Source organism: Lithobates pipiens, unplaced genomic scaffold, assembly GCF_037356315.1.
Source record: "Lithobates pipiens isolate NorthernLeopardFrog02 unplaced genomic scaffold, aLitPip1_a1.2 Scaffold_30, whole genome shotgun sequence".
NCBI classification, from domain to species: domain Eukaryota; kingdom Metazoa; phylum Chordata; class Amphibia; order Anura; family Ranidae; genus Lithobates; species Lithobates pipiens.
In genome coordinates this window covers 147,834,696-147,859,402 of record NW_027507791.1, presented here as the reverse complement: position 1 = coordinate 147,859,402, position 24,707 = coordinate 147,834,696, and the positions used below count along the sequence as shown (strand labels likewise).

Below are 24,707 nucleotides of genomic sequence, written 5' to 3'. Positions count from 1 at the left end.
CAGGCAAGGAAAATCTCGGCCCATTTCAGAAGATCTTACACGGCCATGGCTCACCTTGCTGACATTCAGCGGCGACACAATCTGCCGGTCAGACGTCTTATTTGCGATTGCCCGACGCGATGGAACTCAACCTTCTATATGCGTGATAGCCTGCTCCAGCAGAAGCGTGCAGTTAACGTCTACCTGTATGAACTCTGCGGCAGCACAGGTTCTGGGGAGCTGGGTTTTTTTTCACCGCGCCAGTCGCTGCTCATGCGCAACGCATGCAGACTTCTGCGCCCATTTGAGATCACCAAACTGGTCAGTCGCAGCCATGGCGCCATCAGTGACATGGTACCTTATGCCTTCTTTGTGGAGCGTGCATTGCGCCGTGGAGCGGGAAGATGAGGAAGTCGCAATGCTGGATGAATTCCCAGGGGGGGCTACTCTATCTGAGACAAGTCAACAACAGGAGTCGGAAGAGGAGTCAGAGGAGGATGGTGCCGGGGCAGATGAGGAGGAGCAAGAAGAGCATGCTTTAAACCTTTCTGGGACCCCTGTTGTGCGTGGATGGGGAGAGGAGAATGAAGAGGATGACATTATCCTGGATGATGAGCAGGAGCCAGGCCACCACACCGCTTCCACTTTAGTGCAAATGGGGGCCTTCATGCTCCAGTGTTTTAATAGGGATCCCCGTATAAAAAGCATAAGGGTCAAGGACCAGTACTGGGTGGCAACGTACTTAGACCCCCGGTACAAACACAAAATTGCGGAAATGTTACCGCCGTCACAGAGGGCTGGCAGAATGGAGCACTTCCAGGCCTTGCTTCGAGAAATGCTGCATTCTGCCTTTGCGTGCGCTGGCAGAGGAGCAATTCCCACTCCCAGAGAAGTTGTTGTGGGTACCAATCCAACAGCGCCTGCAAGAAGAGGCCAGTTTGAAGATGTGTTGGTGACTTCGGATATAAGGTCATTCTTTCAGCCGACCCATCGACAGGTGTCATCCAGTATCAGGGAATGCCTAGACCGTCAGGTGTCTGACTACATCGGGTTAACGGCCGATGTGGACGCTCTGAGGAGTGATGAACCCCTGGACTACTGGGTGGGCAGGCTTGACCTTTTGCCAGAGCTTGCCCAATTTGCAATCAAACTGTTGGCTTGCCCCTCATCCAGTGTCCTGTCCGAAAGGACGTTCAGCGCAGCAGGGGGGATCGTGACCGATAAGCGTACTCGCCTAGCTCACGACAGTGTTAACTACCTCACATTTCTAAAAATGAATGAGGCATGGATCTCGGAGGAATTCAACACATGTGACCAGTAGACCATGTATATGTCTATAAACAATTTTTTTAATCGAGCATAGAGACCTACTTTCTTCATTTGGCTCACTTCCTTGTCCGAAAAAAGCACACCGTACTATATGCCCGTACCCTCCTCTTTGAAGAGGTTGAGCGGTGTCATATTTCTACTGGGGCTGCTTATTATGAGGGGCTGCCACCATCCCTGTGCTGACAACATCCTGGGGCTGTACCTCTGCTGTGCATATTATGATGGGCTCCCACCATCCCTGTGCTATGCTCATTATGAGGGGCTCCCACCATCCCTGTGCTGTGCTGACTTCCTCCTGGGGCTGCTTATTATGAGGGGCTCCCACCATCCCGGTGCTGTGCCGACTTCCTCCTGGGGCTGCTTATTATGAGGGGCTCCCACCATCCCTGTGCTGTGCCGACTTCCTCTTGGGGCTGCTTATTATGAGGGGCTCCCACCATCCCTGTGCTATGCTCATTATGAGGGGCTCCCACCATCCCTGTGCTATGCTCATTATGAGGGGCTCCCACCATCCCTGTGCTATGCTGACTTCCTCCTGGGGCTGCTTACGGTGCAGGTGTTGTATATCACGGTGCTGCTGTCAGTGCTGTATATCACGGTGCTGCTGTCAGTGCTGTATATCACGGTGCTGGTGTTAGTGCTTTATGTCACGCTGCTGATGTCAGTGCTCTCTATCACGGTGCTGGTGTCAGATGACTATCACGGTGCAGGTGTCATTGCTGTAGATCACGCTGCTGGTGAGCATCTCCTACACCCTCTTCTTTGCCTACCCTGGTCCCTGACCTTCCCTCTCCTCCATTGCCTTCATGTGCTCCACAGTCCTGAATTGTCACAATAATTTCCCATATAAAAAAAGAATGCTTGTAGTTGTCAATCCCAGATTCACCTCATACATGTGTTATGTCATTGGCCATGTGGTGGAACTATGTTTGCACAGCTATTAATTATTTTTTGGCTGCAAATTTGACCGGTAGGTTTGCGAAGTTCGCCTCCCATTGAAGTCAATGGGGCCCGCCGCGAACGTTCTGGTTCACAAACTATCGGCCGCGTTCGCGAAACGTCCCGTCGGAAGTTCGTCCATCACTAATAAAGATATAAAAAAAATTTTTTTTGTGAAGAATCACCAACAAGTGGGACACAATTGTGAAGTGGAACGAAAATGAAAAGTGGGGCGTGCAAAATTATTTGCCCCCCTTGCGTTAATACTTTGTAGAGCCACCTTTTGCTGCGATTACAGCTGCAAGTCGCTTGGGGTATGTCTCTATCAGTTTTGCACATCGAGAGACTGAAATTCTTGCCCATTCTTCCTTGCAAAACAGCTCGAGCTCAGTGAGGTTGGATGGAGAGCATTTGTGAACAGCAGTTTTCAGCTCTTTCCACAGATTCTCGATTGGATTCAGGTCTGGACTTTGACTTGGCCAGTCTAACACCTGGATACGTTTATTTGTGAACCATTCCTTTGTAGATTTTGCTGTACGTTTGGGATCATTGTCTTGTTGGAAGATAAATCTCCGTCCCAGTTTCAGGTCTTTTGCAGACTCCAACAGGTTTTCATCCAGAATGGTCCTGTATTTGGCTGCATCCATCTTTCCCTCAATTTTAACCATCTTCCCTGCCCCTGCTGAAGAAAAGCAGGCCCAAACCATGATGCTGCCACCACCACGTTTGACAGTGGGGATGGTGTGTTGAGGGTGATGAGCTGTGCTGCTTTTACGCCAAACATATCGTTTTGCATTGTGGGCAAAAAGTTCGATTTTGGTTTCATCTGACCAGAGCACCTTCTTCCACATGTTTGGTGTGTCTCCCAGGTGGCTTGTGGCAAACTTTAGACGACACTTTTTATGGATATCTTTGAGAAATGGCTTTTTTTTCATGCCACTCTTCCATAAAGGCCAGATTTGTGCAGTGTACGACTGATTGTTGTCCTATGGACAGACTCTCCCACCTCAGCTGTAGTTCTCTGCAGTTCATCCAGAGTGATCATGGGCCTCTTGGCTGCATCTCTGATCAGTCTTCTCCTTGTCTGAGCTGAAAGTTTAGAGGGACAGCCAGGTCTTGGTAGATTTGCAGTGGTCTGATACTCCTTCCATTTCAAAATGATCGCTTGCACAGTGCTCCTTGGGATGTTTAAAGCTTGGGAAATCTTTTTGTATCCAAATCCGGCTTTAAACTTCTCCACAACAGTATTACGGACCTGCCTGGTGTGTTCCTTGGTCTTCATGATGCTCTCTGCGCTTTCAACTGAACCCTGAGACTATCACAGAGCAGGTGCATTTATACAGAGACTTGATTACACACAGGTGGATTCTATTTATCACCATCAGTCATTTAGGACAACATTGGATCATTCAGAGATCCTCGCTGAACTTCTGGAGTGAGTTTGCTGCACTGAAAGTAAAGGGGCCGAATAATTTTGCACGCACCACTTTTCAGTTTTTTATTTGCTAAAAAAGTTTAACTTATCCAATAGATTTCGTTCCACTTCACAATTGTGTCCCACTTGTTGGTGATTCTTCACAAAAAATTTTAATTTTATATTTTTATGTTTGAAGCCTGAAATATGGCAAAAGGTTGAAAAGTTCAAGAGGGCCAAATACTTTCGCAAGGCACTGTGTATAAATATATATATATATATATATATATATATATATATAAATATATAAATATATAAATATATAAAATACACAAAATAGTGTTTTTTTTGGTTTGTTTTTTGTCGTACTTTTTTGGTTATAGTGCAAAAAATAAAAACCGCAGAGCTAATCAAACACCAAAGAAAGCTCGATTTGTGGGAAAAAAAACCCATAAAATTTTGTTAAGGTACAAAACACCTGGATTGGAGCTAATGTTAGGAGTTCCCAAGTGCGCCAAAAACTGCAGTAATGCACCATGCTCTGCTCCCCAAAAAATTCTGGAGCTTTTCTGGGGTGATTGTTGTGCATAAGGTAGCCCATTCAAGTGAATGGGCTGCCCTGTGTGTGGCAAGTGAAAACAACCAAACACCCAAAACAAACACATTCAGGAATTTTGAGTTTTTGCTATGTGGCGATGTGAATAAGGACTGACAGTGTGTCTCCATCCACTCACTCCTATGTACTTGTATAAAGATGTCCATGCGCTATGCAATCTGATTGTACAATTTCTGTACAATTTCCTAGATGTTTCAGAATTATGGAATAGGATGACATACCTGAACAATCCATTACATTTGTATCAAATCAGACCGGTCCTTGTACCTCATATGACCGCACAATTGTCAATTAAAGCAACGCAGTGCCATATCGCAAAAAAATGGCCTGGTCAGGAAAGGGTCAAATCCTTTTGGGGCTGAAATGGTTAAAGTCTTGTCAGTTTATTTATAATTTTGAATGGGTTTTCAGATTCTATCACTTCTTGTAGCTTGTATCAGCAATCACTTCCTGTTAGGTCATCTCCCAGAAGCCTTCACTTCCTTGTTGCATCACAGAAGAGGGTGCAATAGCGTGAGTTCACCACTCTAGAACACACCTCCCTCATTAGAATGCCACTTTCCACCAACTACATAATCTGAATGTACAATCTCCTATCAGCTATGTAGTACAAGGACCGGTCTGATTTGATACAAATGTAATGGATTGTTCAGGTATGTCATCCTATTCCATAATTCTGAAACATCTAGGAAATTGTACAGAAATTGTACAATCAGATTGCATAGCGCATGGACATCTTTATACAAGTACATAGGAGTGAGTGGATGGAGACACACTGTCGGTCCTTATTCACATCGCCACATAGCAAAAACTCACAATTCCTGAATGTGTTTGTTTTGGGTGTTTGGTTGTTTTCACTTGCCACACACAGGGCAGCCCATTCACTTGAATGGGCTACCTTATGCACAACAATCACCCCAGAAAAGCTCCAGAATTTTTTGGGGAGCAGAGCATGGTGCATTACTGCAGTTTTTGGCGCACTTGGGAACTCCTAACATGTGATGTCAACACAAGCCCAATGCACATTTGCATAGTTTCTGAAACACATGGCAAAGCATGCATTTTCTGTGCAGTATGCCATGTGTTGGGAAACACACACTGTGAATACAGCTACATTATTCATGTGTAAGCACACCAATTTCTTTTTAACTCAATTGCTTTTTTATTAAATTTCAAACAAGTTAAACATAGTTTCTCACAGCTTTTAACCACTTAAGGACCAGGCCTCTTTTTCGGACTTGGTGTTTCCATGTTTAAAACAGTTTTTTTTGCTAGAAAATTACTTAGAACCCCCAAACATTTTATATTGTTTTTTTTCTAACACCCTAGAGAATAAAATGGCGGTCATTGAAATACTTTTTTTCACACCGTATTTGCGCAGCGGTCTTAGAAGCGCACTTTTTTTGGAAAAAATTCACTTTTTTGAATAAAAAAATAAGACAACAGTAAAATTAGCCCAATTTTTTTTTATACTGTGAAAGATAATGGTATGCCGAGTAAATTGATACCCAACATGTCACGCTTCAAAATTGCGCCCGCTCGTGGAATGGCGTCAAACTTTTAGCCTCAAAAATCTCCATAAGCGACATTTAAAAAATTCTACAGGTTGCATTTTTTGCGTTACAGAGGAGGTCTAGGGCTAGAATTATTGCTCTCACTCTACCGATCGCGGCGATACCTCACATATGTGGTTTGACCACCGTTTTCATATGCGGGCGCTACTCACGTATGCGCTCGCTTCTGTGCGCAAGCTCGTCGTAACGGGGTGTTTTAAAAAAAAATTTTTTTTTTTCCTTATTTATTTTAATTTATTTTATTTATTTTTACACTTTTTAAAAAAAAAAAAATAAAATGGATCACTTTTATTCCTATTACAAGGAATGTAAACATCCCTTGTAATAGAAAAAAGCATGACAGGTCCTCTTAAATATGAGATCTGGGGTCAAAAAGTCCTCAGATCTCATATTTGGGCTAAAATGCAACAAAAAAAAAAAAAAAAAAAAAAGAAAATCTGACATTTAAAAGAAATATATACCTTTAAGAGGTATGGGCGGAAGTGACGTTTTGACGTCGCTTCCGCCCTCCTATGGTATAGAGATGAGTGGGGGCCATCTTAGCCTCACTCATCTCCATACCCAGCAGACTGAAGGACCCGATCGCCTCCGCCGCTACCGACGGCTCCGGTAAGCGGCGGAAGGTGCGGGAGGGCGGCGGGAGGGGGGGTGGCACCTCTCCCGCCGCCGATAGCGGTGATCTCGCAGCGAATCCGCCGCGGAGACCACCGTTATCTTACAGCCGACCGCCGCCTGAAGAGATGGATATCTCGGTTGTGGCAGCAGCTGCTGCCGTTACCGAGATATCCCTCTTCAAAAAATGGACGTACATCGTCGTGCGGCGGTCGGCAAGTGGTTAAAAACTGCCATTACAGACAAGCTACCAAAAGAAAGCTACATACTGAATTCAATTTATTATTTTCTTACCCTTATCTAACCCCAATTCCCATCCTATCCCACCCCCCGAATGCACACTGCTTGTACCAATTAGCTCCAATCCAGGTGTTCCTCAATTGGTTGGGAGAGAGAGACAGAGGCGACGATAGGGGGAGGGGAAATTCCCGACCCCACTGAGTGATATCACTGGGGAGGCGAGGAGACACTCTCCCCCCTCTCTCCACCCCGCCCTCACAGGCGAAGGGTCAACAGGGCGGGGGCTCAGTCCGTCCCCCAGGCACCCCACGCAGAGGACAGCCCATCTCGTTCAACCAAGGGCTCCATAGGTCCCCAAATATCTTTAAATTATTTTGTTTAATATACATCACCCTCTTGCACCAAATAGTAGAGTTTATGGCTTCAACCCATGTCTCCAAGGAAGGGGGGATTCTTGGCCTGCCAGTTCAGTGCTATTAGGCGCCTGGCCTGATACAAGCATCTTAACACTGCAATCTTTGTCAAAGGGATTCTACCCTCCTCCAGAATTCCTAGAAGGCAGATCTTAGCCTCTGGCTTCATTGTGGTCTTAAAAGTCCTATTTATCCTCTGAATTATTTCTATCCAATATCTATAAAGCTTTGGACATTTCCATACCATATGGAGAAGATCCTCAGGCGCTTTACAACTGGAGCACTCATCCCTAGGTATCCTGCCAAACTTCCACATTTTGTGTGGGGTGTAGTATGCTCTATAGATAAAGAGCAGATGGGACACCCTCTGTGAAGGGGATATTAAGACCAAACTCCCTTGTTCTAAAGTCTTCCCCCATTGTTCCCGAGTTATCGACCCTATATCTCTGGCCCATCCCTCCCTGCTCTTATCAGGTCCTTTTCCGCTCAGAATTGTATCCCCTAGCTTGACATATAGTTTAGAAATCAAGCCTTTCACTTGCGCTCGTTCAACGATTCCTTGGAGTAGGGGAGTTTTAATACTTTCAATAGTTAAGGACCTAAATTGGGCTTGAATTCCATGCCTGATCTGTAAGTATTTGTAAAACGCCCTATTTGAGATATTAAATTCTTGCCTAAAGGTCTTCAAATGATTTCATAAGATTACCTTCATATAGTTGCGTCAACCTACTGATTCCCTGACTTTGCCATTCCCGAGGTCTTTCTATGCTACTTATTTCGGCTAAATTGTTATTGTACCATAGGGGGGTATAATCGGTCACTCCCATGTAACCCATCAGCGACTTTGTTACCTGCCACACTCTTCTCATTAAATCGCTAGTGGGACACCTATGGACAAATGAGTTAGCTTCCAATACCTCAACAGGTAGGTTGTGGGGTGCTCTCTCGATCACCATTTTATTGCTAGGGCTCTTGCTCCCTTGGATCCCACCCCCCCACCAGGTGCTGGATTTGAGCTGACAGAAAATATAATCTTGGGTGTGGAATTGCCACTCCTCCTCTCCTAGCAGGAAGCTGCATTGTTTGCAAGCCAATCCGAGCTTGGCCCTTCTTCCAGATGAAAGCCCGAAATAATGTTTTAAGCTTGTTAAACTATTTCTGGTTGATCCAAGTTGGAGATTTGTGGAGGATGTAGAATATTTGCGGGAGCCAGATCATTTTAATTAAATTACAGCGTCCTGCCACGGAAAGAGGGAGACAACACCAAATATCCACTTTTTGTTTCAATTTCGCTAGTAATGGTATTAAATTCTCACTAACATAGTGGTTTACATCACCAGAGATCCAAACGCCTAGGTATTTCAACTTAATTAGTACATCTAGGCACGGAATTATAGGCAGTGGTTGGTCCCCAGTTCTAGTCAGTGGTAATATGGCTGACTTATTCCAGTTAATTACTAAACCGGATTGTTGTCCAAACTCCCCCACCATATGTATCACATTGTTTAGGGTAGAGTTTATATCCCTGATAAAAAAAGACAGGACATGATCCGTGAACAAAGAAATGTTGTCTTCCGCCAACCTGTGCCGGAACCCCTGACTATCCGAACGTGACCTCATCGGATCGCCAGGGGTTCCATTGCCAAGACAAACAAGAGGGGAGACAGGGGACATCTGTCTCATCCCTCTCTCCAGCTGGAATGTCTCGGAGAATACAGTATTTAAATTTTTGCCTTGGGCTCATTATAAAGTAATTTTACCCAATAAATAAGGGGCCAAAGCCAAATCACACAGCACTCCACATAAGTAATCCCATTCCAAGCTATCAAAGGCTTTAATATTATTGTCATTTGCTATTATTGTCATTTGGAATTTGGATATTTAGGAACACTCTTATAATGTTAGCACTGGTTGTTCTACCTGGGATAAAACCTGACTGGTTTGGATGTATTAGTTTGTGTATGTATTTATTTAAGCTGGTCGCCAAGACTTTAGCTAGGATTTTAACATCAAAGCATAGCAAGGAGATTGGACGATATGAGGAAACCTCCTGCTGGTCTTTCCCCTCTTTAGGGATTAAGGCAATGTTGGCTTCCAGCATCGAGGTAGGAAGTTTTGCCCGCATTCAATGCCCACTTTAATGTTTCCAAGAGCTCCGGTAGTAGCACTTCACCATAGCGCTTATAGATTTCCATTAGCAACCCATCCAGACCTGGGGATTTTTGATTGGGCATTCCGGCTACTGCACTTTATAAATCTTCTAGTGTCAGTGGTGCCTCAAGATCTATTTTGTCATGTTCTGATAAAGTTGGAATTGTCATTTGGTGTAAAAAAAAAAATCAGCTGTTATCTCACCCCCCCTTGTAGTCGACATATAGAGTTTCATAGTAATTACCGAGTACCTTCATTATCGCTGGCAGGCTAGAGGTAAGATACCCATTTGGCACCTTGATCGCCTGGATCAGGGCAGGGGAATTGTTAGTTTTGATCAAGAGGGAGAGGGTGCGACCCCCCCCCCCCCTCTCCCCTTCGGCAAAATAATGTTGGCGTTGAAATATTTGCCTATTCTCAGCCCTCTTTAGAAGTATCATTTTATAGGCATGTTGACTATTTAACCATTCCTTCGGTTTATCATGAGTCGGGTCTTCTATATATGCTCTCTCAGCTTGAACAGCTCCATTTCTTATTTCCCTTTCCTGCTCCCTTGACTTTCTCTTAATTATTGCCACTTGTTGTATTAATATGCCTCTGAGGTAGGCCTTTAGGGTGGATTCACACCTATGCATGTTTAGTGCTTTTTGCACTACAGAAGGAGTTCCATAGGAAACCATGGCAAATGGACTGTAGTGCAAATCTGCAAAATGCAAAAAGCACTAAAAATGCATAAGTGTGAAACCGGCCTTAGGGAGTCCCAGACCACTCCAGGTGCTGCTGAACCCCCATTGATTTTCAGGAATTCACTTACCCTATCAAAACATTTGAGTTATCAATTCCAACCAACAGGGATTGATCTTCCACTCCCCAGGGCAAGTTCTACCCCCTGCACTTATAGTGATGGTCAAAGGGGAGTGATCTGAGACCCCTCTTAAGCCATATTCTATGTCCTGCACTAACGGGGACGCCTCTCCATTCCCCAAGACCATGTCTATTCTCGAGAGGGTGCGATAGGAGCTTGAGAAACAGGAATACTGCCTTTATGGATGTCACGTTTGCCATAGATCACTTAGTCTTATTTCTGACAGGAATCGCTGCAGTCGACTCTCCCCCACAGCCCTAAGCCCATCAGGCATAGAAAATCTATCCAGGCTCCTCTCTAGTACTTCATTGAAGTCACCTAATATTAATATTGGGATGCCTGGTTTATCCAGGCTTAAACGCAAATAATTTATACATGACCTCCAGCTTAAAGGGGGGAGATATATAAATGTTTGCCAAAATATAAGGTTGTTCACCAATCAAGCAATACAAAAATACATACCTCCCCTCCTTGTCAATAATAGAGGACTCCCTACAAGAAAAATCCACTCCCTTCTTGACCAGAACACAGGAGGAATAAAAAAGAGTGATAATAGGCCTGGAACTTTGAGGCTGAGCTTAGAATTAAATGCGTCTCCTGCAGAAACAATAGGCCAGGTCCCCTCCCCTCCAATTCTGACAGGACCACGGCTCTTTTGTTTAGGTCGCCCAATCCCCTAACAATCCACAAAGTGATGCTTACTCTATTAGTTTGCATAGAGAATGTTAAAGTCAAAGCAAAAAAGAGGGATAGGGTGGGGAGGAACAGCACCACCACCATTTAGTGGTACAGCTCGTCCCCCCACCACCCCCCATACCCCAACGCATCCCAACGCTCCCATTGCTCGCAGTGTGCATTGTCCAACCTCTCTGCTGTAAAGCACCTCCCCGTAGCTTATTTCCAATTCATGCAAATCCCATTCTATTCTAAAAAATACCTTAATAGTGCAGTTCACATGTGAAAAATTTGCTAATCAACCAATAAGGGAAAAAAAAAATGCCCCCTTTTTCTCTCCCTTCATGTCATACAGTTCCTCTCCTTAACCTGTCCTCACCTCGTGAAATTCCCAAACTATACTATAAAAACCTGGATAATACAGTTCACGTGTAAAAAAAACCCACTATTACACAAATTATAAATATATATTAATAATCAAGCTCATACAAATCCTGTGATGGGCAGACTTATTTACGCAGCATAAATTCCTCATTTCAATCCCCTCGCCCCCCCCCCCCCCTCAAAAAAAAAAAAAAAAAAGTGTATTTTCCCTTTCCTCTCCCCCCCCTCCCCCCTTAATAAATGAATAATTAGTAACAGAACACACCTCCCCTAACCTATTTTAACTTGATGCAATTCCCAATTTGTACTATAGGATTCCCCAGTGATACAATTCACCTGTGCAGAGAAGAAAAAAAAAAACTGACTGTCAAGACCAAAAATAGTGTCTTTACATTCATTGACTGATTGTAATAGATCCCGCAACGTGGGTTCATCTTCCCCTGCCAAAGGGCGTTCTACCAAACTTGCTGTGGTATGTGCCGTTTTGCCCTCCCCTGGGCCCAGATTATTCACATTCTTCCTAGTGAGTGGGGTGGTAGGATTTGATGCTAGTTGACTGACACTTCTCCTGTCCGATGCCACTCCCTGCTGCTTTGCTTGCTCCGCTAGCTGGTGATGGCCTCCCCTTGTTGGTGAAGTTGCATGTGCAAAACGTTCAAGCTTTGTGGCCGCAGAAGCACGATTCGCCTTTTCTTTTGCCGAGCGGGTTTTTTTTTTACTCCCCTCATAGTGCGGCATGTCTTCAGTGGCCCTTTTGCTGAGCATAGTATATATCCTGACGGTTAGTACAGGCTGGGCTCGTATAGGCTCTCTAGTATAACAGCACCCTAACAGGGGTTCAGACAATAGTATGGGATAGAACCAGTCCCTCTATCTGGGGGAAAGGGGGACACAAGCTCCACACAACCCCCAACCACTCACCATCTCCCCTCACTTGCTCAACTTCCAGCCTTTCCACCCTATTATTTATATATCATATCTTCAGCCAAACACTCTGGTCATACAGTAAGTATCCGCAAGATCTGCTGAAAAGGGGGGGGGAGGGGAGGGACTACCTCATTGTTCAAACTTACTTTTTGTTGTTGTTTAAAGTCCTTTTCTCCCACGCTACCGATAAACTGTTGGAGGGAACCCCCACTCTCTCAAGCACTTTTCCAGGTGGACCAAAACCGAGACCTCCGCGATATCCTGGATACACGCTCAGCCTCCTCCAGTAAATCAGAGCAATCCCGCTCTGCCGGTGTTCTGCCTAATAGAGTCCTGCCATCGATATGTGTCCGTTCCGTACTGCGCATGCGCAGTACGGAGCAGACGAAGCTTCGGAAAATCTCCGAAGCTGAACGGCGCCTGCGCCGTGAGTGGAGGAGGTAGCCCCACTATCCAAGCGGACATAGGGTTTAGAATTTTAGAGGGCCCCTCGCGGGCGAGCTTCGCTCGCCACGCTTCGGGCTCGGCCTCGCTGCGCTCGGCTCTTTTTTATTCTAACTCTATGTCCACTTGGATAGTGGGGATAGAACCTGGACTCACGGCGCAGGCGCCGTTCGTCCTCGGCAATTTTCGGAATCTGTGCTCCTGTGTACTGCGCATGCGCAGTACGCAGAGGACAGCATCTGATGGAGGACCCTATTTGACAAGACACCGGACCGCTCCAGGGATCTCACGATATCCGGATCAGCGGCGGGGCTTCCTTCGGCTATGCTCGGCGGCTTCGGAACAATTCGGCTCTACTCGCTATGTCAGCGTACCTCTCCGAGCTCTTGCAACACACCGCTCTCTACCCCACAGCATGACTTCAAGTCCTGGGAGTCCAGCGGGGGAAAAGGCGGGAGGAACACCGAACGGCGGTCTGATCAAAACAATCTCTCACCTCCCGCAGCAGACCCGGACAACAAGGGCTCAGACCCAGTGTGCTCTCAAGTCAGGCAGCTTTCCATCAAGGGCAGCGGAGGCAGGTGGAGGTGAGAAACCTGGACACACTCGCTCACACCCTCCTCAATCCGGCCACAACCCCCCTCCCACTGGCACACCAATTTCACTTTCAAGCCCCATTCACACCTAGAGTAGTTCAAGCTCATGTTTGGCTCGTTTTTCCAATGACACACACAGGGCAGCCTGTGGATTTCAATGGGCTGCACTGCACCTGGCAAAGTAGCTCATGGGACATTCTTGCAAATTTTTTACTGCATTTGTCACTTTTTTTTTCATGTGGCAAAATATGTTTGCATCTGTGTGCCATTAACAATAACAACGAAAGCGCAACTAGCTAATTTTAGGTGAATAAAAGGTGGCCATACACTATACAATCTGATTGTACAATCTCCTTTATATTTACCAAAACTATATAATAAGAGGACACACCATTAATCCAATCACTCTGTATCCAAATCAGGCAGGCACTACATCAGGGGTGTCCCATGGGCTGCATGTGGCCCCAGGGAGTTTAGCATCTCTGAAGGGAGCGGGGGAAGCTAGCCAAATGCATGCATGCATGGAGGAATGCCAGGGGCGCTGTGAAAACTTAGTTGATGGGTGAAGGTGTGCTAATGAGGTCAGCTGGTAAACTCCTCCCCATGTCATACTGGCTTGTCTGTCTGTATAGCAGGTAGTTTCTGAAGTGAAGAAAAAATAAAATAAAAAAGACTGCTTTATTTTATGGGTCGCCCTGTGTTTGGAAACGCACAGATGCAAATGAGTAGTAACTCAAGCACGATGCACATTGTAGGGCTGTTTGGAAATGCACAGATGAGAATGCCACATTGCTACGCATTTTTGAAAAGCACGGCAAGTTTTGCATTTTGCCAGTTGCAAGGTGTTTGGATATGCACAAATGCAAGGGTGATGCTACGCATTTTCAAAACACATGGCAAAGCGCATGGTTTTTGTGTGGGTTGCCATGTGTTGGGAAAGGCACAGCTGCAAAGGAATGGTAACGCAAGTGTGCCACACATTGCTGTGCATTTTCTTGTGGGTTGCCGCATATCAGAAATGCACAGATTCAAGCAAATTGTAATGCAAGCAAGGGGCAAGTTCTTGAAATGTGCAAAGCTTCCATTTTGTGGGTTGCCATGTGTTCGGAAACGTGCAGATATGAATGAATACTAACAAAAGCACAATGACCGTTGAATGGAGTTTTGGTATCGCACGGCAAAGCTTGTGTTTTCTTGTGAATTGCCGTGCATTCGGAAATGCACAGATGCAAATGAGTGGTAATGCAAGCGTGGCGCATGTTGCTGTTCATCTTTAAAACGAGTGACAAAGCACATGTTGGCTTTGCTGCACTTTTGGAAATGTGTAAATGAAAACAGAGGCTAATTGGTAACACTAGCGCCACGCACAATGCTGCACAATTTTGAAACGCATGGCAATGCGTGCAATTTTTAAATTACAGGGTTCCAATGCGTTTGAAAACATGCAGATGTGAACAAATGGTAATGCAAGCAAGCCGCATGTTGCTGTGGGTTTTCGAAACACTCGCAAAAGTGTGCATTTTCTTGCAAGTAGCTGTGCATTCAAAAAGAACCAGATGCGAATGAATGGTAACAAACACAACACACATTGCGATGCGTTTTCAAAACAGATGGTAAAGCGCGCATTTTCTTGTAGGTTGCCATGCATTTGGAAACACACATATCCGAACGAATGGTAGAAAACGCGATGCAGATTGCTGCACATTTGGAAACACGCAGATGAGAACGCAGACTAAATGGTAATGCAAGTGCGATGTGCAATTACACCCCATTTAAGAAACACAGTTTGCCTTGCATTCAGAAACACGCAGATGCTAACCCAGCCTAAATGGCACCATGAGAGTGACGCGTGTTAGTGGGCATTGCCATGTGTTTTCTGTGTGGTGGAGAAAGCATGCACGAGTGCCCCCATAGCAAGAGGTGATTGAAGGGATATTTAGCTTAACCGCTTTCATTCTTTAAGAAATTTGGTTTCCATTTTGTGTCTCTCTCTAACATCCACCTCACAAAATGTATGCTCAAGTTTTGCTAGTCTAGTTTCGTTTCCCATGTTACTGTTATCTTATTTAGTTGTTTTGTTTCTTGGAAAGCACATGATTTTGAGGAATTGTTAGTTTCACTTTTATTGTAGGCTGTACTTGTATATGATTGGATAATCTGTATGACACGTTCAAAGGGTGGTACTTTCAGAAAGCCCCCTTTAAATATTCACACCAAAGAATAAAGATTAGATTTGCTCGGAGAGACTTTGTTGTTTTGTGTCATTGTCTCAATGGGCTAATCTCCCAGGCCTGTGTGGGGATTGAACGTCACACTATGACGGACATGAAGGGGTTAAAGAAATCACCTTTAGACAATCTACATTTCCCTTCAGTTTGGGGGCTCGTCCGGGGTCGATTATAATATATGTCTATATGGTGAGTTGAATTGATATATGTATTTCTCACTGTGACATCTATTCAGAAATCGTTCTTTGAACCTGAAAATGTAGAAGTTGTTTTCAGACCTCGTTGAGAAGTTTAACTGCTCTGAGAAGCAGTAAAAAAAAGCTGTTCTGAGTTAACAATGATAAAGCCTTGGGTGGGCTTTAATGGACTCTGAGAAGTTCATTTAATAAGACTGCTTTAAGAAGCAGCACCTGTTCCCGTGTGAACAGGTAGAGAAGCCTTGGGTGGGCTTTAATAGACTCCGAGAAGTTCATTTAACCACTTGAGATCCGCGCTATAGTAAAATTACGTCTACAGAGCGGATCTCAATTTCCGGGACTACGTCTATTGACGTCGTCCCCTTTAAGAGTTCCCCGCGCGCTCCCGGGAGCGCGCATCGGGGAAAATCTGTGTTGGCCGTGTCCGCTGGACACAGCCAATCACAGATCGCTGTAAACGGCCAATCACAGCGGCAGTTTACAGCGTGATCGCCTCCTCCAATGGGTGATGATCTCAAATGTAAACAAATGAGATCATCACCCATTGCCGAATGTGTCTCCTCACACAGCGATAGCGTGTGAGGAGACAGCAAACTGAGTGAGCTTCTCTGCATTGTCAGTAAAAAAAAAAAGTGCCAGCAATACTTCTAAACCCTGCCAGTGCCCAGATCTACCCTGCCAGTGCCCAGATCTACCCTGCCAGTGCCCAGATCTACCCTGCCAATGCCCAGATCTACCCCGCCTGTGCCCACCTGTGCACCGCCAGTGCCCACCTGTGCACCGCCAGTGCTCCATCTGTGCACCACCAGTGCCCGCCAGTGCCCATCTGTGCACCGCCAGTGCCAATCGGTGCCCATCTGTACCAATCGGTGCCCATCTGTGCCTCAGCAGTGCCCATCTGTGCCTCAGCAGTGCCCATCTGTGCCGCCTAAGCAGTGCCCATCTGTGCCGCCTCAGCAGTGCCCATCTGTGCCGCCTCAGCAGTGCCCATCTGTGCCCATCTGCTGCCTTATCAGTGCACATCCGTGCAATAAATCAGTGCCCATCTGCCGCCTCAGCAGTGCCCATCTGTGCCGCCTCAGCAGTGCCCATCTGTGCCGCCTCAGCAGTGCCCATCTGTGCCGCCTCAGCAGTGCCCATCTGTGCCGCCTCAGCAGTGCCCATCTGTGCCGCCTCAGCAGTGCCCATCTGCCGCCTCATCAGTGCACATCCGTGCAACAAATCTGCACATCTGTGCAATAAATCAGTGCACATCTGTGCCGACCCATCAGTGTCCATTTGTGCCATTTGTGCCGGACTATTTGGGATCCAGCGGAAAAATTGTTTGGGACCTCATATACCCCCTACTGGATAAAGGCTACCACCTTTATGTAGACAACTTCTACACATCTCTGCCCCTGTTCCACAACCTTCACCGGAAGAAGACGCCAGCATGTGGCATTGTAAAAAAGAACCGGAAGGGCTTTCCTCAAAGTCTGGTGAACAAGAAGCTGCGGAAAGGAGAAACCGCAAGTCTAAGAAACAAGGAGGTTCTGGCAGTGAAGTGGAGGGACAGAAGGGATGTGTATATGTTGTCTTCTATCCACAACGATACCTTCGTAGAAATCCCCAGAAGGAATGGCCCCGTAAAGAAACCCAAATGTATTTCCGAGTATAATTTGTTCATGGGAGGAGTCGACTTCAACGACCAAATGATGGAACCATATCTGGTCTCAAGACGGACATATCATTGGTACAAAAAAGTAGTAATTTATTATTTTTTTCAATTGGCCATTTACAATTCATATGTAATTTACAGCAACGCCACCCAAAACCCCAAAAGTTTCTTTGGCTACCAGGAGGAAGTTTTCACAGCCCTTATTTTCCCAAACGGCCCACCAGAAAATATCAGATCAGACGTTGTTAGTAGACTCTCCGAGCGCCACTTTCCGGATAAAATTCCCCCCACACCAACAGGCAAAAGACGCCAAAAAAGATGTAAGGTGTGTACCAAAGCAGGAGTCAGAAGAGACACATCTTATTATTGTGCACAATGTCCTTCCCAACCAGGCCTCTGCATAGGCGACTGTTTTCGGCGTTACCATACTTCAATAAATTTTTAGTGAAGTATGGTAAACATAATCCTCAGTTCCTGCCTTCATACACCTTCACACCCCTTATGCCACTGCCTGCTTTGTAACTGACCCTGGCTTGTTATTTGACCACTCTTATGCCTGCCGATTCTGTACATACCGCTGCCTGATCTGGAACTGACCCTGGACTGTTATTCGACCATGCTTCTGCCTAACGATTCTGTACATACCTCTGCCTGATCTGGAACTGACCCTGGACTGTTATTCGACCATGCTTCTGTCTAACGATTCTGTATATATCTCTGCCTGATCTGGAACTGACCTTGGACTGTTTGACCACGATATTTGCCTGCCTCTTGGACTGATCTTGTATTCTGCAACTGGACTAGTGGGATTCAACACGGGGTCTCACATATGTGAGGGGCTCCAGTATAGTTTTTCTGGAAGAAGAAAACAATTTTCTTTGTTTTCTTATTCCTAGATTAGGGTCTGGAGACTCGGAGGCTTCAAAGAGATTTGGGAGGGAGAAGCCTCTACCCCTATCCCCATTCTGTCCTGAACGAGGCTCTACTTCTGTCTGCTGCCTGTAGGACTTACTGCCATCATGCCGCACTGACCACACCACAAGGACCTGCCTACTACCAGGACCAATATTTTTGGCACTGCTGACATCTCTGCACTAACCCTGGACTGTAATATGGACAGTATCCCTGCCTGCTGCCTGAAAAACTGTGTTCGCTGTTGCTGACCAAGTCCCTGCCTGCTGCCTGGACCAGTGATATCCTCCTGTGGACAACTGTGCTTCTAAAACCACAGGTAATCTTTTCTTTACCCTTTGCTCAGCATAATGTATTTGGGGGTGTAATTCTTGGTATGTGCAGGCTATGTGTCCCTGGAACGCCGACGGTGTTTCTTGCATGTTGCGCCTCTGTATTTGGTCAGGCTGTGTAAAAGTCTCACACATGTGGTATCGTTATACTCAGGAGGAGTAGTAGAATGTATTTTGGGGTGTTATTTTTGCTATGTAAATGCTATGCGTTGGAAATATCTTATAAACGGACAACTTTGTGGAAAAAAAAATGCGTTTTCATTTTTGTCCACATTTTCCGAAAACTTCTGGAAAAAAATGAACCATTGAAAAGACTCATTATGCCTCATAGATTATACGTTGGGGTGTTAGCTTTCCAAAATGGGGTCATTTTCTGGACGTTTCCATTGCCCTGGTGTTCCAGGGCCTTCAAAACTGTAATAGGTGATTGAGAAATGAAATGTGTAATTTATGCTCTTAGAATGCCTGAAGGTGCTACTTCAAAATTAGGCCTCTGTATGTGGTCAGGCTGTGTAAAAGTCTCACACATGTGGTATCGTTATACTCAGGAGGAGTAGCAGAATGTATTTTGGGGTGTTATTTGTGGTATGCACATTCCGTGTGGGAGAAATAAGCTATTACAATGAAAATTTTGTGAAAAAAAAAAAAAAAATCGTAATTTTGCAAAGAATTATGGGAAAAAATGACAACTTAAAATAACTAACCATGCCTCTTACTAAATACATTGGAATGTCTACTTTCCAAAAAGGGGTCATTTGGGGGGCATTTGTACTTTCCTGGCTTGTTAGGGTCTCAAGAATGGAGATAGGCCTTAGTACATCAGATATGATCTTTTTTTGCAAATCTTTATGATTTGCACCATAGCTTGTAGACTCTATAAATTTCACACAGATCATATAATATGCAAAAATTTGGGTTATTTTTACCAAAGATGTGTAGTAGTATAAATTGTGGCCAAAATTTATGAAGAAAAATTGCTAATTTGCTAAATTTTGGCACAGAAACGAAGAAAAATTCATTTTTTTTCAAAATTTTCGGTCTTTTTTCATTTATAGCGCAGAAAATAAAAAACCGAGAGGTGATCAAATACCACCAAAAGAAAGCTCTATTGGTATGAAGAAAAGGACAAAAAAATCATTTGGTTACAGTGTTGCATGACTGAGTAATTGTCATTCAAAATGTGAGAGCATTGAAAGCTGAAAATTGGTCTGGGACTGAGGGGGGTTTAAGTGCCCAGTAAGCAAGTGGTTAATAAGACTGCTTTAAGAAGCAGCACCTGTTCCCGTGTGAACAGGTAGAGAAGCCTTGGGTGGGCTTTAATGGACTCCGAGAAGTTCATTTAATAAGACTGCTTTAAGAAGCAGCACTTGTTCCCGTGTGAACAAGGAGAAAGCTCTGGGGGGGCTTTCACAGACTCTGAGAAGTTCGTAGGAAAATGATTTATACAGTACTGTAATTATAAGAAAAAGTCTGCTAAGGTGTGACAGACAAAACCCTTCTCTTTGCTTATCTTCCTATCGCCTGTAGAAGTTTATAAGATGATCTGTTAACTGTTTGTGTGGAATTTGTCAGCGTTGTAAGGTAAGACGACGCTTTCCACTGCACTGTGTTATAAGGGTACGTAAATAAAAGGCGACAGACGCGTCTTGCCGTGAACTCCCGGCTCCTTTTTGTGATTGATGGAAGTTCCCCAACCGAAACGTAGAGCGATGCTACAGTATCCGGTGATGTATTTATGTTTTCTCTTAATGATTTACATATGAATGCTTTGACTCCAATGTATGAGATAGTGAGCATAGTAGCAGTGTTTATAACACTCTCTTAAGGTAATACATGAATTGGCATAGTCAGTAGTATACTCTGAGGCTAACTTTTGATCAAAACCTGCTGTTTGAATAATTCTTTTTGCTACTCACATCTCTTGCACAGGGGAAGTCAGGTGCAAAATTTGGACATTTGGCTTTTTGCCAACAGGGTTCAAGTGTCAATATCTCACTGACCGTAATAGATAGTGAGGAATTGTTTGCGGCATTGGTACTACAGCAATTGAACGTACTGTTTGAACCTGTTGGCACTCTGCCAAAAAAAATAATTGAAATATAAATAAAAATTGTTTGGTTATAAAAATAAGAAAAGTAATAATGCACAAAGCTTGCTTGTGATCAGGGGAACCTCTGGCCATAAGGAGTGCTTGTTGGAATTTTGCCAAGAAAAAAATAATAATATAAAAAAAAAGGAAAGGAAATAAAAGTCAGAATGTTTAGAAAGAAAAATAAGGATGAAAATAAACATGCTGTGGAGATCCCCGGCTGGACCGAGGCTCCCTATAGCATCCTAGCCACAACATTGTCCACGATGGGTTTAACAGAGACATGATGGGTTTAACAGAGACATGAGAGTGTGGATTTAAGGGTTAAATCAACGTTTTCTATGCATGTACCATGCACCCCCCTCCTCCCCCTTACATTCCACAACCAGATAAGAGTTTCATGAAAGACTTCATTACATGAGGAGACACAGTAAATATCAGAGTGGGCTACAAGCACAATAACTGATTTCTGACAGCAAAGGATGTTGCAGGATGTTTTGACATCCTTAAGCAAACACCAGTGTAGACACATTATCAAAATGGTTTCTCAGGAAATAAAAGGGGCAACTTTTATAAAAAGGGAGGGGGCAAGGACAAAGAGGGGGTTACACGCAGAGACAACCAAGAGGGAAATTGTCTCGCCCTACATTAACATTAACCCAGTAAGAAGGCAAATGGTGACTATAGGTTTGTACAAGACCTAAGGGCCATCAATAGCCTAATGGTACCGATTGCTCCAATAGTGCCTGATGTGTCACCAATACTGCCATACCACAGGATGCAGAGTATTTTACTGTGATTGATTTATTGAATGCATTTTTTATTTCCGTCCCTGTGGATGAGGAGACACAGCCAATCTTTGCTTTCTAACTAACTAACATGGTGTAGAATGCCCCAGGGCTATGTAGACTCCTCTGCAGTCTATTCCATTGTCCTCCAAACTACTCTCAGAGCTTGGATACCAGGACACTGTTCATCCCTGCTGCAGTATGTGACTCCTCATCTGCAGTTCTACTCGGTGGCCGCCCTGGAGGATGCGAGGGATCTTTTGAAATGTTTTTTTGAAAGTGGTCACAAAGTGTCAAAGAAATTATTGCAATGGTGTCAGGAAATGGTTGCATATCTTGGTTGTGTACTCTCAAAAGGAGAAAGGAAAGTCAATCACAAAAGAGCTATGGTTCTTGTGGGTCTGCCCTGCTCACTTACTAAGAAAGACATGCTTACCTTTCTTGGTATGAATGGTTACTGCCGCCAATGAATACCTGATTGTTCCTACTATGACAATCTCCTGAGACAAGCCATAGGTTCAGACATGCCAGACTGTATAAAATGGTCAGATGAAATGTGCAATGCTTTTGTGTATTTGAAAAATGCTATTGTAATGGCTCCAGGGCTCGGCCTCCCTAATTATGGAAAAAAATGTTTTATTTGTTTGCAAGGGAAAATTGTAAGACTTTGTCAGGTGTCCTCGCTCAGGAACATGGAGGCAAGTTGCGCCCTATTGTTTTTTTTTCCCTCAAAGATGGTTCTGGTGCAGGTTCAGGGCATGCCTGTGTGTCTCAGAGCTCTCGTGTCCTGTGTGATGATGGTTCAGATGACCACTTCTTTCACTCTGGGGCACGACACGACACTTCACACCACCAACAATGTATCAATCCTATTGAAAAATGTACATACACAGCACATGTCTGCTCAGAGGTTGAGTGGCTATGAGGTGATCGTGCTGTCTAATCCAAAATTGCACATCAAATATGCTTCTCCCACTGCAGGACCAGCACCAATCTTAAATGCCCTTTAGAATTAAAATGAGAACAGGATGAGGTTGTGCCCCAACATGATTGCATAAACCTCATTCACCAAGACACATCACCCAGGTCTGATTTATCTTTCACAGCACTGCAGAACACACACAGGCCAACAAACAGATAGCCAATGGAAATGCTCTGGCTGGTTTAGCTGCTAAACAAGCTGATATTTCACAAAAATGCACAGATCTAAATGCCCATGCTAGCCCCAGAATTGCCCTTCTATGATCAGGTTCTTTCAGATTTGCAGGGATGTGCAGAAGAAGCTGATCTCAGGGATTGGGACAAAATAAGTGTGCAGAAAGATCCAAAGACTGGACTTCTCTGCAAAGAGGGGAAGCCATGTATACCAGTAGCTAGTGCATCACTTTTATTTCCCAGTACCATGGAATAGGTCACAGAGGCTGGAAAGCCACTTGTGAACTATTGGAGAAAGATTTTTATTTTCCAGAACTTTCCTGGAGGATTAAATATTATGTATCAAGATGCATCACATGTATCAGGAGCAACCCACACAAGGCCAAACACTCCTTTTACACATTTGCAGATTGACTTCACACACATGCCCAAACTAGGCAAAAGACAGAAATATCTTTTGGTAATTGTGAACATTTTCTCAAGATGAGTTGAACTTTTTGTAACCACAAAAGAAGATGCACAAACAGTAGTGAGGATCCTCATTCAGGAAATCATTCCTCGATGGGGATGCCCACTTCAAATAAACTCAGACAATGGACCTTGTATCAAGGGTCTGCCAGGACTTGGTAAAAGCTCTCAAGATAGAATGGAAGTTTCACATTCCCTACCACCCTCAAAGCTCAGGGATAATAGAAAGAATGAACAGAACAATTAGAAAAAGACAAAATAAGAAAGGCCACAGGAGGAACCTTTGCCAACTGGAAGAAGGTCCTCACAGCAGTCCTGGCAGAAATAAGAATGACCCCTTCCAAGACAACAGGGTATTCACCTTTTGAAGTCTTGATGGGTCTAACTTTCCCCACCCCATGGGCCAGAGCACCTTTAATGATGGAAAAGGTAGATTTAGACTTAATACAGGAAGAATATGTAAGGAAATTGGTTGAAACATTCGATACAGTTGAGAGAAATGTTGCTTGCACCTCTCCTTTTTCTTCACAGGAAGCTACTCACCTCTTTAAGGTGGGACACACCGTGGTGGCCCAATAGCTGAACAGAAGTAAGAAGCAAGAGTATCCCTTTGGACCTCCTACCACAGTGGTTGCAGTGACCAGAACAGCCATCCCAGTGGAAAATTGCCAGTCCTGGATCCATGCCAACAGAGTGAAAAAGGTTGCCCAAAGCACCAAGAGCTGGAAGGAGATCTTGGATACAGGAGGCCCTCAAGCAAAAGTCCAAGCAGAGGAAGGAGGAGTTCCTGGGAAAGCAGGTCCGGCCAGAGAAGATGACCTCGCTTATTTCACCACAGACTTCTGGCCAGGCATTTTGCCTCCTGATCCTGATCTCTCTGACAGTGTTCCTACCCACCTGAATCATCACTAACTGTAGCTACAGGATTGCAGGATTTGGGCTTGGAGGTATATTTTCATGGTTAAAAGACATTGTCCTTGTTATTGTTATGATATTTATCCTTGCTCTGATTCTTTACCTCTGCTTTAAGTGTTGCACTTGCATAGTTGCACGCCTTCAATCTCCTGATAAGGTTCTATCCTACATGACATATATCAAGAGTCATCAGGCAATCAACGCCACAACCCCAAAGAAGTATTAAGACACAGCATAGAATGTAGAGATCATCTTATAGGATCTAAGAGGGGATTGAAGGGATATTTAGCTTAACCGCTTTCATTCTTTAAGAAATTTGGTTTCCATTTTGTGTCTCTAACATCCACCTCACAAAATGTATGCTCAAGTTTTGCTAGTCTAGTTTTGTTTCCCATGTTACTGTTATCTTATTTAGTTGTTTCATTTCTTGGAAAGCACATAATTTTGAGGAATTGCTAGTTTCACTTTTATTGTAGGCTGTACTTGTATATGATTGGATAATCTGTATGACACGTTCAAAGGGTGGTACTTTCTGAAAGCCCCCTTTAAATATTCACACCAAAGAATAAAGATTAGATTTGCTCGGAGAGACTTTGTTGTTTTGTGTCATTGTCTCAATGGGCTAATCTCCCAGGCCTGTGTGGGGATTGAACGTTACACTATGACAGACATGAAGGGGTTAAAGAAATCACCTTTAGACAATCTACATTCCCTTCAGTGATTAAAGAAGAGGAGAATTGGGGCTGCTCTGTGCAAAACTATTGCACAGAGCAGACAAGTATCACATTTATTATTTAAAAAAAAATAA

General features: G+C 44.4%; 1 protein-coding gene and 1 long non-coding RNA gene across 2 annotated transcripts in view; one reads left to right on the top strand and one right to left on the bottom strand.

The window, feature by feature from the left end:
* The window catches only part of RHOV (ras homolog family member V), a 160,669-nt gene that overhangs the window by 13,118 nt on the left and 122,844 nt on the right, over positions 1-24,707 (bottom strand). The window lies entirely within an intron of this gene.
* LOC143943279 (uncharacterized) lies at positions 19,050-24,486 on the top strand. The gene is made up of 2 exons (XR_013264904.1): positions 19,050-20,208; positions 23,516-24,486. It is a non-coding gene; the product is annotated as an uncharacterized LOC143943279 (long non-coding RNA).